The sequence below is a fragment of the Diachasma alloeum genome, unplaced genomic scaffold, assembly GCF_001412515.2.
Source record: "Diachasma alloeum isolate Michigan unplaced genomic scaffold, Dall2.0 Dall_scaffold_00656, whole genome shotgun sequence".
Classification (NCBI taxonomy): domain Eukaryota; kingdom Metazoa; phylum Arthropoda; class Insecta; order Hymenoptera; family Braconidae; genus Diachasma; species Diachasma alloeum.
The window spans coordinates 110,074-126,936 of NW_021680788.1; the positions used below are offsets into that span (position 1 = coordinate 110,074).

General features: G+C 42.1%; 1 pseudogene; it reads left to right on the forward strand.

Moving 5' to 3' along the window:
• Positions 1-1,253: 1,253 nt before the first annotated feature.
• Positions 1,254-7,685, forward strand: LOC107043999 (annotated as a pseudogene).
• Positions 7,686-16,863: the final 9,178 nt, after the last annotated feature.

The following is a 16,863-nucleotide window of genomic DNA, read 5'->3' on the forward strand; positions in this document are numbered from 1 at the left end:
GGGCAAATATCAGCATTGGTTGCCTGCAGTTAAAACCAATGTCGCTGGAAGAGCAGGTGGTGGTCTGGTCCTGCCGGGTCTTGTGAATGAATGTGAAAGTGAATTGGTGGACATTTCCACCTAGTGGATTTTTTGTAAAGTCTTATTACGTGATTTTGACAAAGTCCTAGATGACATTAATACTAAATTCCCTAATAACTTAATTCTGATTGGAGGCGATTTTAATGCCTGGGTAGGTGAGCTCAATTCCTGGCCTGAGGAAGCCCCTCTTGAAAAGATAATTACCGGGGTCATAAACTCCTAGAGGTTATGGAAACAAATGATTTCATGCTTCTTAATGGTAGGGTTGGCGAGGACTACCCAGGCAGTATCACATATGTCGCTAAACAAGGCGTAAGCACGGTTGATTTAGTTTGGATTAACTTTTCACACTCGCATCTAGCAACTAATTTAAAGGTCGATACTTCGGTGATCCTATCTGATCATTATCCCATTACGGTTAGCATTCAAGTTCCATCTAAGACTAATGTCATTGTACCTCCAGATATTGCCAGTTCATCAGTACTCAAGTGGTCGGCAGATAAAGCGACTCTCTACAAGTTGGGAATGGAGCGCTCAAATATGGTCACTGCTAATTTTTACCTCGACTCTGTAGAGTCGATCTATAACAATCTTTGTCTGGTGATTCGGGACTATGCTTCGTCACTGAGTCTTTCGAAAGTTGTCAGGAATTTTATTGGGAAAAAATCCAAGAACAAAGTGTGGTTTGACGAGGAATGCCACTTGTCTGAGCAGAAGCTGAATTGTCTCGGGGTAGAACTGAGGTCCTCTAACTTTGAGCAGGAGGCTAGACATACCTTTGTCGATTTTCGTAAACAACATAATAGATTTGCTCAAGTGAAGAATTCCCAGGACTTCTGGAACGTAGTTAAGTTCTGTAGAGGATTTTCTCCTCGTATTTTCTCGCTGACCATGGATCAGTGGCAAGAATTTTATAGCTCTGTTTATCCTCCGAAATTACAGGAATTCTACAGTTTTTACGGAGTGTCAGATCTGTACCTAGATGCAGACATTACTAAGGAGAAATAGTTAAGAGTTTGAGAGCCTGCAAAGTAGGCAAAGCCCCGGGAGACGACCACATCTTCAACAAGTTTCTTAAAAATCTGTCTGAAAACTGGATCCTTTATTTGACCTCCCTCTTCAATAAAATCTTCTCCGAGGAGCATTTTCCCGAGTCGTGGGCTGACGTTCTAATGTCTATGGTATACAAAAAAGGTGACAAATCTGATCCTGGCAATTATAGAGGTATTGCCCTCATAAATTCTATTGTAAAAATTTTCACTTCGATTCTCAAACGCAGACTCGAAACCTGGGCGTCAGAACATGAGATTATCCCTGAATGTCAAGCCGGGTTCGTTAGAAATAAAGGCTGCTTGGCCAACATCTTTACACTAACAGGTGCAATAAATCAACAACTGAGACTAGGTAACAGAAAGGTGCTTGCGCTGTTCATTGACTCTAGAAGAGCTTTTGATTCAGTGTCCCATTTTAAGCTTTGGTATTGTCTTTACGATCTTGCAGTCAGTGCTAAAATTGTTAGGGTTCTTAAAAATCTTTATGACCAAGCAAAGTTGAGAGTGAAACAAGGTACGCAATTGTCAGATTATGTTACGATTACTGAAAGAGTTCTCTAGGGCGAGATCCTGAGCCCACTCCTTTTTATACTATTTTTATCAGACATCGAGAAATTCTTTTTGGATCGGGGGGCAAGGGGTATCTCTTTGGATGCTCGAAATGACGTACTCGCTCTCATGTTTGCGGTTGATCTAGTATTCCTTTGTGAAAATGAAGTCCGGGCGCAAAAGATTGCAACTATTCTCCACGAGTATGTTAGTTGGAAAGGTTTAACTGTTAACACACTGAAATCGCAATTGGTAATCTGTAAAGAGGGCAGAAGCTCTTCGAGAAAAGTTCAAATAATGTTGGCTAGATTACTATACATACTAGATTACTATACATACTTAGGTATACAAATAGCTAGCTCAGCTGTAGAACTTCAGGCACCTAAAACGGTTGTGCAGAAAGCTAGAATAGCTTGTAGTACTGCCTTGTGCATCCTAGCCAGGGCGAAATCAGACTCGTGGCCCAGTAACTTAAGGATCTATGACGCTATAGTCTTCTCTACCATGATGTGTGGTGCTTCGGTTTGGTCTCTCAGGTACATCACCATGTTAGAAGTAGTTCAATTGCCTTATTTTAAAAAACTGTATCGGCTCACCAGTACCACGCCAGGTTTTCTGATTCGCCTTGAGCTTGGGCTCATCCCACTTGAAGTGAGAATCTTTTCTCTCTGCCTAGGTGGGATTATAAAAATTCTCAACATGAATGAGACACGTCTCCCTAGAGTCTGCCTGTTTCGTGACCTGCATCTCCTCCTCAATGGAGGATTCAACCTTTCTCCTAAACAACTACGAAGACTCAATTGCTTCAACTGGGTATGTCAATTCAATGTGTTCCTGAGTAAAATTGGCGAGGAGAATATGTGGTATCACATGCAGGCTGACTTCTGGGAGGGCAAGAAAGAGTTTCTCATCGATAAGCTTACTGCTCACCTCAAAAATTGTGACCTCTCTGCTTTAGGCAGGTCCTCTAGCATACAAATTAATTTACCTCGCACAGCAAACGATCCTCTCCCGAGTTATTTAGCCAATAGATGCAAATGGGCATTTGCATGCGTAATGATTCAGACAAGGCTGGCTAACTTGAGATTCCACAGATACTCCCTTGGTGGAGGTACTCATAAATTGATACCTACGTCCACCTGCTCTATCTGTGTCCTATCTGAGCAAGACACTGTTACTCACTTGTTATTCAGATGTCCAATTTATAGTTACTTGAGGAGTTTCTGGATTCCCCGTTTTACCTTGATAAACTCAAATGATCCTGTAGCAATTCATGAACGCCTTGGAGACTTCCTTTGTGAAAATAACCCGGACAATTATAAAGCACTCTATTATTTTTTACTCAACGCACTGAAGCTTCGTCAGTTTATACTAGATCTCGAAAGCGACTTATTCATATAGTACAACTGTGTATAAATACTGATAAGTTATATATGTATCTCCTAAAATCGCAGCTCGAAACTTGTATTTACCACTTAAGCCACGTAATGTTCTTTTACCTACTTATATATTTTTATGTCATTAATCTTGTCCCCCCCCCCTGCTGTAGGGAGTGCCCTGTAGAGCAGGTATTTGAAATAAATAAAAATAAATAAATATTATTTTGAAATAGTTTATCAGTAAAATTCTCAGGAGAGCGTACAGACCCAAGTGTCCCTTGAACGTTGGAATTTCCTGTTTATCTCCCTTATCCACCGGGTGGATGCATAGGGCGTAGGCGCATACGAAAAAGTTTCACGTCCATAGGAAAATTTCGGTGGGTTTTGGAGGGTCCGTGGCAGACCTTCAACCCTTAGTCGACGACATGCAGCCGCCTGCAAGTCATAAAATCGACAAAATATAGCCAGAGACTAACACTTGGAGAGTATTTGTCGGCTTATCATTTGAAATTTTATTTTTTCATTTCATGAATTTTCTCGGAAGTTTACTTTAAAATCTTGTACTCAAGATAATTTATCTTGTGCAGCTGCACTTTTGAACCGTCGAAAAAATAGTCATTTGAGTCCGTGAGAAAAATATTGAAACAGGAGAAAAAGTCTGTTTATCTCCAGTTGTTGTTAAATAAACCGAAAATTGAATCAAATGTATTTTTCGGTGGACGTCACAGTACATTTAACGTGTACGTTAGAGGCATATGGACGATTTGCGTACCTGACGTTCACACTTTAGCGGGGATTTGAGGTGTACTTTGACGTGTCTTTAACGTGCACTTAACGTGTACCTTAAAGTTTCATTAACGTGCACGTAACATGTGCCATTGGGGTTTATAGACGATTTGGGTACCTAACGTTCACACTTCAGCGTGGAATTGAGGCCACCTTGACGCGTCTGTAACGTGCACTTAACGTGTACCTTAAAGTTTCATCAACGTGCATGTAACATGTGCGATAGGAGTATCCCTAGTGGAAAAACATAAGGTGGAAGTGTAACATACCTGATCAGAATTTCGGATCGGACGTGATCAGTTTCTGATCGAGGCCTGAACAGAATTTCCACTCGGGTATGAGTCAATTTCAGAGTGAAATTCGTAAGTGTCCTGGTAGCTCAGATGGTAAGAGCATCCGACGCGACATTGGGAGGCCCGGGTTCGATTCCCGGCTAGGAAGTTACTAATTTTTTCTCTCAAAAAATTGAATTTAATTAATGCCCAATGGTGGTAGGCGAAGAAACCCTAGTGGAAAAACATAAGGTGGAGGCGTAATATGCCTGATCAGAATTTCAGATCGGACTTGATCAGTTTCTGATCGAGACCTGAACAGAATTTCCACTCGGGATATAGACGATTTGGGTACCTAACGTTCATACTTTAGCGTGCACTTAACGTGTACTTTAAAGTTTCACCAACGTGCACGTAACTTGTGCGTTAGAGGCATATGGACTATTTGCGTACCCAACGTTTACACTTTAGCGTGGATTTGACGGGTACCTTCAAGTGTCTTTAACGTGCACTTAGCGTGTACCTTACAGTTTCACTAACGTGCATGATCCAGTGCTGACGGCTAGTCACTGATGACTCATTATTTCGTTATCTGCATTTTCTGCGTTTGTCGAAGTAACAGCGAGTCCTCATACTTCAAGAACATCAGTGTTCAGAGTTCACTATTGAGTGTGGAATCCAACAGTCCCAATTAAAGAAATATGCTATCCCCAGTCAGCATTTACCAGCATTCGATGCCCCCGAATAAGGGAATCAAAGTGTTTCGGAAGACTCCTACAGATCACCCTCTCAAAGAGGCAGTACATCTCTCACTGCAAGATTATGAATCTCCTGGTACCCGTGGGAGTTCGTCAAAATTCAAGGTGAAAATTCATATTTCCTATGTTCATAAAAATAGAGTCAGTAATGAGAGGGTATTACCAAAAAAGTACTCTGGGCGAGGAGGTATTTTCTTCCTTTATCATTTCACTCCAGAATTCGCCAGCAAATAGAGATGTGAATACGGTTTTATATCCAATGAGCTTGTATTCATCTATGAGTGAGCATAGGAATAGCTTTTTCGACTATTTAATCGAATTTTGGTTTTCTCCAAATTGTCCCGATGTTTTGTTTATCCTGTTGACAGAAATCTACAGAGGGACAGATGTAGTCTGTAACGAGATTTTCTCGTTACGGATTGAAATCCCCTTAAAAAGATAAATCAACTCTCAAAATTGTTGAAGAGAGATAAGTAGTAACACCTAGAAGCGGTTGAAGAAAGCCGGGACTAGGTGAGATAAACCACAAACCAATGAAAGACCTAAGGCATAGCGGTTATGGGTGAAACCGCGACCCCTGGAGGTCTGGAGGACGTTACTAGACTATCGCTGTATTAGAATTCGCCCAGCATGTGCTAGGGAAAATGGGGCCGACGTACAGGCCGTTCAACTGGGCGATTCTATAGGCTATGTCGGAGTAGGCTAGGGACCAAAGGCCAGGTGAAAGGACTGGTACATCCGTGATCCCGTCGGGTTGATTGGTGGGGATAGGGTAACGGAATGACCTATCGTCGCCGAGATATCCAGACTAGGAGGCAAGGCCCTAGTAAGATTCCGAGGTAGTCGAACGCGAGCGCTTGAACCGAGAGGTTGAAATAATCTCTCGGCGGGCTGGATGGTGGAATGGCTGAAGAAGCCAGGATAAGGAGTTTTGGACTCCGCGTCGCCTCGGTGAATAACCGTTGGCGGCGAGCGTAGGGGGATGCTCCTGCATCCCCCACTAGTAAAAAAGGAATTATTTCGGCACACGAGGTGACGACTTTGTTGTTTCCGGCGTCATCCGGCTCGGCGAAACAAATGCCGAGCACATGGGCCCGTGGGTCTAGAGTAGAGATCGTCCTCCTGTCGACCCGACCATGTGCCGACATTTGAGTACCCGGAGGCGGTGACGAGCGATGACCGAAGCGGTAACTGGTGGCCGAGAGTGTGGGTGGTCGTGAAGTGGGTAACAGTGTTCCACTTTGGTCGGATCAGCCTCTCGGCGTCCCAGGCTCTGAGGAGTCCCGGCTGATTCGCATTTAGCTCTGAAAAACTCCCCCGAGTCGAAAGACTCGGGAGGAGAATGAACACTGGCAGAGTCGAAAGATTCTCCAGGAGGTCATGAATTTAATTCATCATGGAAAGTGATGCCGCAAGGTATAATACACGGCTTGCAAAGACTCGTGAGGATGTGGTGGTAATACTCCTGGTGGACCTCGCCCACTCTACCGTATCACGCTGATGTTAGCTAGGCAACCCATTGTCCAGCCCAAAAAGTCCTCTGAGTGGACGAGTTTGCCTCAGAGGCCGGTTTTCGTCGAACCTCCCGTGAAGGTTCGGCTGGCGCCCGACTATTGAGCGATAGAGACGGCTAAAAAGTAGTTTGGATTTTTCCTAGGTGAACAACCCGGGAAAATATCCTTACAAGTCAAACGCGACTTGAACTTGTTTTTCAATGTACTTTATGATGCTCTCTGTGGCGACAGAAAATGTCGTAAAGTGTTATCTTCGGAAAGACCATTGGAACTACCACTTGCTGATAATGAAAACACGAGCAACGATAAACCATACAATGAGGAATTGGAAGGAATGCTCTCTGGATATCTCTCCGTGAGAAATGCTGAACCTCAAGTTGTTGATGCCAGTATACGGGCATCGTCCAAAGAAACATCTGTTGATGCGAGTGTGCAAGTACCGCAAGTAAGTTTTGCTTCAGAATACAGACGGATGCTGAATTGTCAATTCTTTGTGGCATTAGAAATCATCCAATTCTAGACAGATTGGTAGAACGAATTTCAATTATTTACCCTGAAAAAAGCACTTAAACTGTCTTTATGAGAACGGATCATACTAACAATAATGAAATTAGAAAAAGATCTGACTTTCTCGGTCCTGAGAATATTTCAATGTATGGCCGAGCCAACTTGTCGGGTCATCTCTGTAGAGTTCTAGAGAGAATTCGTTGAAAATCCAAAGAAGAAATTCAGAGGAATAGGCTTCACTCTTTCAAGGGTTTTGAAAACATGTGTGGTAGATTGTACTGAATTCGAAATCCACCAAACACCAAAATGCCTTGCATGTCGTCTAAGGATTTATAGTCTTAAGGACAAAATGAAATTCGCTGCTGAATTCATGACAGCAGTCACCCCAGGAGGACTTTTAATATATTCGAGTGAAGAGTACGGGGGCCGGTTTACTGATAGCACAATATTCAAGGCTAGTAATATTATTAGTCGTTTACGGCCGGGTGATGGTGTAATAGCGGATAAAGGATTCCGAATAGAACATTTGTGTGACAAATGTGGCGTTGATCTATATACATCAACATACCTCGAAAAAAAACCGTTTCCAACGGAAGAGGCTGTATCGAACCGTCTACTTTCTTCTGCATGCGTTCACGCAGAATGTATGAATCAAAGAATTGAAGTTTTTGCTGTATTAAGGAATGCAATATCCTGGAATATTGCAAGACATGTGAATGACATTGAATTTGTGTGTGCAGGTTTAGTAACTCTGGGGACCCCACTTTTCTCTGACAAACAAATTTGAAACCCAACTGTTTATTTGAGTGACGTGAATAAATTGATGGAAACTCAGAATTGATTGAGTCCATCATCGTTATGCAAAGAGAACTCTCGCCTAAAAATGTATTAGCCCACTGTATTTGAATTCTTCAGACAATTGGAAAAAAAATTGAAACCCAGACGAGCACGAAAGAAGAACGACAAGACAATCGTCGAGAAAAATAAACAGGATATCGCAAATGATGGAGATGACCCAAAGGCACCAGTCTCCAAGACATTGAACATTCAGGAGGCGAGTCTGAACGATAAAGAGGGAGTTTACATATTCAGTTTTGATTCTCATGATTCTACCGAACGTTTAGCTTGGCAACAGCCAAGGGAACTAAAAAGATAATTCAAGGTACAAATTCAGGAAAAATTGTTGAGAAAGTTCCTGGGAGTGAACCTGCGGCTAAAGCTGTTGGAGATGTTGAAAATGATCAGAAAGAAAATCAATGCTGATGATCTTGGGGTCACTGGAGATGATGCTCAAATAGTTGCAACGATTTCTAGGACTCAAAATGAAGAGAAAATCATTGAAAAAACTTATGGAGCTGGACCTGATGCTACGATTGATGAGAATCATGGGAGGATGGTTCTGGGGTTCCGAGAGAAACATCTAGACCTGCAAAATCGATCAACAATCAGCAAATACTCCACGAGGCCACGAAATCATTCAGGAAGCTCTACTATCTCTATGTCCATCATCCTCCTGGGGAAATTCTAGAATACAAGGCATTCTCGAGCACTTCGAGTGGACCACTCAGGTATCCCCTCGTCTACCCCTAGACTCTCAGAGATCCCCTCATCCACCCCGAGATCCCCAGAAACTCCTCTCCAGTCTAAAAAATGTGGAAAAATTAATGGAAATCCGGGATTGATTCAGCGTGTCCTTTATAATTTTTTATTTATGTACAATAAAATAATTTCTTTGTTTTCACAAAACGAAATAATTTCTTCTTTCGAACATGCGAGCCTAACATTACCAGCAACACATCTCACAGATATTTCTTTTTCTTCTTCTTCTTCTTCTTCGTGCAAACATTCTCATGAGTATTATTCTTGCAGATAACATGCAGCATTTTTGTGAAATAGATTTTTTTCAATTCAGAAAATAGAGCATCGACAAAAGACTCATTGTATTTGACTGGTATAATGTGCATATCATCGACTTGATTGGAATATATTGCGAAATCAGATCTCTCCAGGTTCAACAATGCAAGCCCAAATTGAACTTGAGCATAGTATGATAGTACGAATGTTTTTTCTTCAACTGAAGGTAAATCACAAGGACATTTAATCTCCACCAGAACATAAAACTCTTGAACTTGCATCACAATGCCATCAGCAGAATAACCGAGCCAAGGATTACGTTCAGAGATGATTAGGCCACAACAGTGTACATCAGAATTTTTAAGCTTTGTGTACAATTCTCTTGCTCTCGGTCCCATCTTCAATCCATGATATATTTATTCGAAAATTCACGTGGCCAAAAGTATGTCTTCTTTAGCCCACCACAGAATTTCTTGTAGCATGGAGATTGATAGTACCAGTGATCTCATGCGATTTTTCACTGATCCTACTGGTTTTTAAGTACAAAGCAAATAGCTGGATAGCACGAACAGTTTTTGTTGACGCACCGCACAAGACCAAATTTCCCGAATTGAGAATGTTTTGGCACTCTCGAATATTTCTGGAGCTTGTTGTACTCCCACAGAAATCAAAAACCTCCTCGTAAGTTAATGTCAAAATCATAATCCGTGATTATCGCAAAAATACACTTGGGAGAAATAAAAGAGTCGGAAAACGTGCGGTGCCGAGCTCCAATTCGAAGTGCGTAAACCGTCAGCCCTCCATGTTGCTTGGCGAGGACAACGCCGCCATCGGTAATCAGCGAGTCCAATATGAAAAAATTCAAAACTTAATCAACGTCTCTATTGTAATTGCTGTGAATATCATTCATCAATTAACCGTTCATTACATTATCAAGTGCGATATAATGTGCGAATCCCATATGGACGTGTTAATGACTGGTGGAATGATTATAAGGGTCAAACATTCTGATTGGTCAACGAGTTCCATTACCAGTCTCCAATGAGTTTTGATTTCAGAGGACAGACTTTCTCCTGCTGAGGAACGTTAACAACATAAGATTTTTGTCTACAAAAAGACATCGACAGGGAACGTTTTATCAGCGTTAAAATGAGCGTCAATGAGCGTTATTAATGAGCTTCAAATTATCCATCCTTCAAAATATAATTCCGTTAATTTATTATCTATTTTTACAGCCAATTTGCGAGAAATCTAGCATAAACACCTTTAAAAAAAACAAAAACTGCATTGGCCGGTACATTTTTGTGAGCATGAAAAATGAGCTTCTAATGAACTTTGAACCTTTCACTCTTGAAGAATAAATTTTGTTCATTATCAAGTCATTTTTCTGCTAATTGCGTAGGACGAAGCACGCACACGTTCCTTTATTTGCAAAAATAGCATTAATAAAAAAATCAACCAAATGGTATAAAATAAGCTCTTCATGAGCTTCAAATTATCCACTCTTCAAAAGGTAAATATCTTAATTTTTCAACTATTTTCTAGGTAACGTGCGCAAAAGGTGCCATAAAAACCTTTTTAAAAAAAACTGCATCAGCTGATTTATTTTTGTGAGCATGAAAAATTAGCTCTTAATGAACTTTAAATTATTCAATGTTGGAACTAGATTTTTTTTCAATTTTTGAAGTACTCTCCTGCTGAGAAAAGTTAACAACATAAGATTTTTTTCCAAAGAAAGACATCGACAGCAAACATTTTATCAGCGTAGAAAATGAGCTGTGAATGAGCTTCAAATTATCCATCCTTCAAAATGTAATTTTGTTGATTTATTATCCATTTTTACAGCCAATGTGCAAAAAATGTAGCATAAACACCTTTTTTTAAAAAAAAACTGCATTAGCCGATTTATTTTTGTGAGCATGGAAAATTAGCTCCTAATGAACTCTAAGTTATTCAATGTTGGACCTAGATTTTGTTTTTAATTTTCGAAGTGCTCTCCTGCTGAGAAAAGTTAACAACATAAGAATTTTTTTCTAAAAAAAGACATCGACCGCAAACATTTTATCAGCGTAGAAAATGAGCTCTTAATTAGCTTCAAATTATTCATGATTGAAACACTTTTTTTTTCATTTTCTAGCCCTTTTGCTGCCAACATACGCGAAAGCTCATATGAACATGTATTTTAGTTTTCTGTCTGACCCTTATGATCATATTTTATGCTTTCACCTTTGAGCCCTTCCAGCAGCTCAACTCTCTATGAGCGTTCCAATCATATAATTATTATGGCTATATCTAGTATTCGGCCCTCATGACCGTAGGGTCATTCTGACCGCGTCCACCATCCCAAACTACCCATTATCAACTATACTCCCTACACTTCTTACGAGAATTTTGATACGTACTTCCGGAAAAAAACGGAAAAAAATTGTTTTTCAATTGAAAACATTTTTTTTTCAAAACTATTTACAATAATATAAATTTAAAAATAATGGAAAGTGAACTTCTAATGAGCTTGAAATTCTCCATTATCTCAAATAGGATTCTATTCATTTTCACTTCTTATTCCTGTGACTTGCGGAGGAGTTAGATTTACGTTTTTTTTCAAAAAATGCGTTGGCAGGGAATTTTTTGCCAGCAGAAAAAGAAAGCTCATAAAGAGCTATAAATTATCAAAGGTTGAAAAAAAATTTTGTTCCATTTTTGGGCCATTTTCCTGCTAACTTGCGAAAAAGTTAGCACAAACAGGTTTTTTTTTCCAAAAATGAAAGTAGCAGGAAAATTGTTTCAGGCGTAGAAAATTAGCTTCTAATGAGCTTCAAACAATCCCATATTCAAAACTTAATTTCGCTGACTTTCACTGCCAACTTAATATACGTATGTCTTGAAGAATTGAAGGATAGAGTTATTGCTTGAATATGAATTTCCATTTCAGAGGAAAGCTTCCAAGGAAATTTCTGCTGCAAAGAATCCCTCCGGGTTTTATTCTGTACTCTATAATTCCACTCGAAGAGGGCTACTGGGAGTGAAAGCATTGTTGGAATATTTTTCCTATGGTCCGATATTTTCGACTCACTGAAAAATGTGACAGTCAATCAAAGGTCATATACAATTGTTGATTAATCAAGTTGCATAAAATCGATCATTGATTAAGAAAAGGATGATCATTGTTCTGGAAGTATTAGGACTGGCTGTTATTCCAGTAAACGCGGAAAATGCAGATAATGACATAGTGAGCCATCATTGACTAGCTGTCACCACTAGATCGAACTGTCACCATAACTCTAGAATATCTCACCATTGATAGTTTTCATTACATGCTAGAGAAATCTATGGGATGGGAGTGAAGATAATTACTCCGCATGGTTTTTCATGTATGACCCTCGTTGCGGGGGTGACGGAGGCTGTAAACGGCTTCTGAAGGACAGTGTGATGAAGGAAGAAACTTTTCAGCACTAATCAACAGTCAAATGTGAAATCTTATAGGAAGACATTGCGACGAGGTGCTATTCACATCCGAATTCGATGACACAGTGGTTACAAAATGTAATTGATTATATGTGATTACGGCCCTGATTATACAAATCCATGACTACAGTGATTACCATTATCAAAAAGGATGATTACATGATTATGAAATGATGACAAGATTTCAGTAATTACAGTCAGTGATTACCAAATATTTGTAATCATTGAAATCACAAAAACATCACCTTTAATCTTAATAACTTTGTAAGTTAAAAAATTATTTATTCATCAATTAATCAATTTGTTGACTTCTTCTACGACTTGAAAAATAAAACTTCTCCGGCAACTATTTTCATAATTTTATTATTTTATCCCATGAAATACAGTCCAGTTTCCGTACGAGATACTTTAACCCGTACCGAGTGATACCCTCACTCTCTGATTTGAATGTTTTTCTTCATGTATTTTCCATATAAGATACTCTACGAAAAGGCTAGGATTGAGTGGGAATGGAGAGTCGAACATGAGGCACGAGTGAAGTGATGACGAGTAAAATGCGAAGTACGGGTGGATTGAACGCAAGGGTTAAACGGAGGTGACGTGTAGAGTAATGTCGAGGGTCAAATGTGCAGCATGAGAGAAATGATCAGACGGGTCTTAAGGAGGAGACAAGTGGAATGATCATGAGGGTTTAACGAGGGGGACGAGTAGAGTGATGATGGGAACCAAATGGAAGGTACGAGTGGAGTCATTGCAAGGGTCAAACGGAGGAGACGAGTGTGGTGATCTCAAGGGTCAAATGGGGGAGACGAGTAGAATGATCATGAGGGTCAAACAAGAGAAACAGGTGGAGTGATCAAAACTGTCAGACGGGAGAGACGAGTAGAGTGGAGTCATGCGGAGGTCATATCTCGTGAAGTGTCAAATATCAAAATGGTCTTACTCCTCGAGGGTCTGTTGCAATGCATGACCCTTGCAAGAAATGATCCTGGTGATGCTTGACCATAGAAAGGCATGACCCTCGCGATATATAACCCTTACTAAACCTGACCCCACTTACCTCCTCCTTTGATTCTTGTCATCTATCTACTCATATCTCCCATTTGACCCTGGTTATCAATCCACTCGTCTCTTCCATTTGACCCTCGACACCTACGTTTTATCCTCATAATCACTCCACCCGTACTTCCCATTTGACGCTCGTCATCATTCTACTCGTCACCCCCGTTTGACCCTTGTGATCATTTCCCTTGTCTCCCCCTCTTAACCCTTCATTCCGCTCATGCCTCACGTTGGACCCTCGACCTTACTCCAATCGTCACACCCCTTTGAGCCTTGTGTTCATTCCACTTGTTAGCCCTCTCGACTATTCTGATCACTTCACTCGTACCTCATGTATTGCAAATATACATACGACAAGTACCTTCATTTGAAATTCAACAAACAGACTATTTGCGGACTCAAATAAAACTATCCCGGTAGGGCCTCAACTATAAACAGCTGGGGTTCCAAGAAAAATTTATGGAGGAATTTCTCGTTTACAGATGGTAGAAATGTGAAATGCGAAAAATGAAACATGCACTCACACGACAGAAATCATTTCAAATGATTACATTGATTACGACTGACTACATTTTGATTATCAAAAATGATTACAAGAAGTTTAATCATATGATTTCAGGGATTACAATGACTCATTGATTTCACTATGACTACACTCTGATTACACTTTAATTACGGCAGCAAGTGACACCATGATTACAAATTTGAATAGCCCCCCCATTGCGATGTAATATTTTTATTAACTTCCCGGATAGGGACGTTATTTTACGCACCCCGAAAATAGAAAATCGATTGGACATCATATCTCCACGTTTCGAGATCTCCAGAATCATTGTCGACAATTTTCAACAAAATGTCCGTATGCATGTGTGAGTGAGTGTGTGTGTGTGTTTTTTTTTAAATAGTCTATTGGGAGAATGCATTTACGCATCCCCACCTGAGGAAGAGAATAGGTGAATCCCGCCGTCAAGTGGGGTATGTCAGACTCGGATCTGCGATCAATACCGACTCAGCTCCAGTCAGACCTATTTTCTCTTACCCCATATTCCCCACGGGACTGTCGGCAGGCATTACTTCGCGGGGGGGGGGGCATTTCAACTGCTGCTCTTCTTTCACAGCCATTTCTATTTCGTATATTTCGTACCAGAGGTTCCGGTAGCTTCCTTATTCATTCTGCGTTCTTCCGCTCGCGTTCCTCTTTTCGGAGCTCCTTCATGACTTCCGCCGCGAAGTTGCTCGTCTCTTCCCAGACTGCTTTCGATGAGAGCATGGTTTCTACCAAATTCTCAGGTCGAACCCTTCTTCCAAGTGCAGACTTCCAGTTATGACGAGTCATGCTGAAGTGGGGGCAAGCGAAAAACACGTGCTCGACGTCTTTATTCACTCCTGTGCAAGCCGGACACTCCGGGGAATCCTCATGTTCGAATTTATCAAGATAAGCCCGGAAGCACCCATGTCCCGACAGCATCTGTGTCAAGTAGCAATTCACTTCTTCATGGCGACGCTTTAACCAGGCATCCACCTACGGGATAAGACGGTGAGTCCATCTCCTGCTCCCCGAGGCGTCCCACTGGAGCTGCCATTGGTGCAAGCCATTTCGTCTCTCCTCTGCCCTGAGCTCTGCTGCGCTCAGTGTATCCGATCCTCTCCGCCGGTACAGGGATCTTCGTTCCTTGGCCAACACTTCAATGGGCAGTATCCCGGCGATAACACACACTGCATCCTCGGACACAGTGCGGTATGCTTTGGCAACTCTGAGGGCGCTCAGTCGGTAGACTGGTGCCACCTTCCTCCATGATTCCTGCGTCTGCAGTACGTCATCCCAGATGGTAATGGCATACGTAAGCACCGACGTGACCACCGACGATAGTAATGCTCTTCTCCTCTGCTTAGGGCCTCCTACGTTTGGCATGAGGCGCAATAGGCATGCTCTGACCCCGGACGCCTTCATACCCACCTGCTCTGCCTGCTGCTTGAAGATGAGTCGGGCATCGATCATCACCCTCAGGTATCGGATGTACGGCTGGAAGGTAATTTCAGAAAACCCGACCTGCAGCGTGATAGTCTCAATTTTCTTTCTGCGAGTGATTAGCACGGCATCTGTCTTATGCTCCGCTAGTTTCAGGCCTACTATGACCTACTTCAGACCTACATCCAGCGGCGGATCGTCTCGATGGCCATATCAAATGCGAAATTGATCTCCTCCAGGTGTTTTCCCACGATAACTACAGCCATGTCATCCGCAAATGCCACAAGTTTCACACCTTGTGGCAATTTCAGCTTGAGCAGCCCATCGTACATGACATTCCACAGGAAAGGGCCCAGTATTGAGCCTTGAGGTACCCCTCCAGTGACTCTGTACTCATCCGGACCACACTCCGTGTCGTACTTGAGAATTCTTCCGGTAAAGTAGCTATCTACTATCCTTCGTAAGTATCCAGATAGATGCAACTTCACAAGAGCCTCCCTTATGCAGTCTCACCTTGCTGAGTTGAAGGCATTCTTGATGTCCAGTATCACTACTAGGCAGTACTTCTTTGTGCCGCCGTACTATCTTTTCCCTGAGATCGCCTCCTTACCGGTGTCGATGACAAGGCTGATGGCATCAAGAGTAAATCGGCCTCTCCGAAAACATTTCTGGCTGCCGGCTAACAGTGACTCAACTGTTGCTTCTATCCTTCTATTAGTGATGCGTTATCTTGCCAGTAATATCGAACATGCAGCGGGGACGATGAAATGAGGGTTCATCTGGCGGTTTTTCCCCTTTTGGGAGTAATACTAACCTCTGCTGCTTCCACTGGGCAGGGAAGGTACCTTCCTTGAGACACTCATTGTCCACGTCCAGGAAAAGCGCAGGCATCCTCCGAATGGCCGTTTTCAGCGCAGTGTTGGGGATTCCATCTAGGCCAGGAGCCTTGGTGTTCTCCACTCGGCTGCAGGCCTCCATCAGTTCCTCTTCGGTGATTGGTGGAATGGTCTCCTCCTCTTCGTATTCGGTGGTACGGTGGAGTTCCGGTTGTTGTGGGAACAGCACCGTGACGATTTTCTTCAAGAGTTCAGGGCAAGTCGGTGATGGCATTGGTTGGCTTTTAGGCTGCGTCATTACCGCCTTGTATGGCTTGCCCCACGGATCCCCTTCAACTTCTGCAAGGAGCTCATTCGAGGATTGCCTCTTGCTGGGCTTGATGGCCTTGCTGAGCTTCTGGTGTGCTTCCTTTTATTTCAGCCGTGTCTCTCCTAAATTTGCCTTCTTTCGGGCTTGCTGTGACGATCTCCTTGCTTTATTACACTCCTTACACAGAGAGATGATAGTATCATTCCACCAATACATCGCCGGGCGCCGACTGCTGACCCGCTTTCTGGGCATGGTGGCGTCACAGGCTTCCGTGATCCTTCTCATAAGGTCGTCCGCCTTTTCTGTAGCATTATTGCTATTGATCGGACCGTCGCCTAGTGCAATTAGGTATGAGCTAAAATCGAAGGTGCTCACTTTCCAGCCAATTGTGTTTATCTTTTTAGGGGCTGGCTCGATCCTCTGGCTGGTAGATACCTTCCAGAGTATCGCACGATGATAGCTGGCGGTG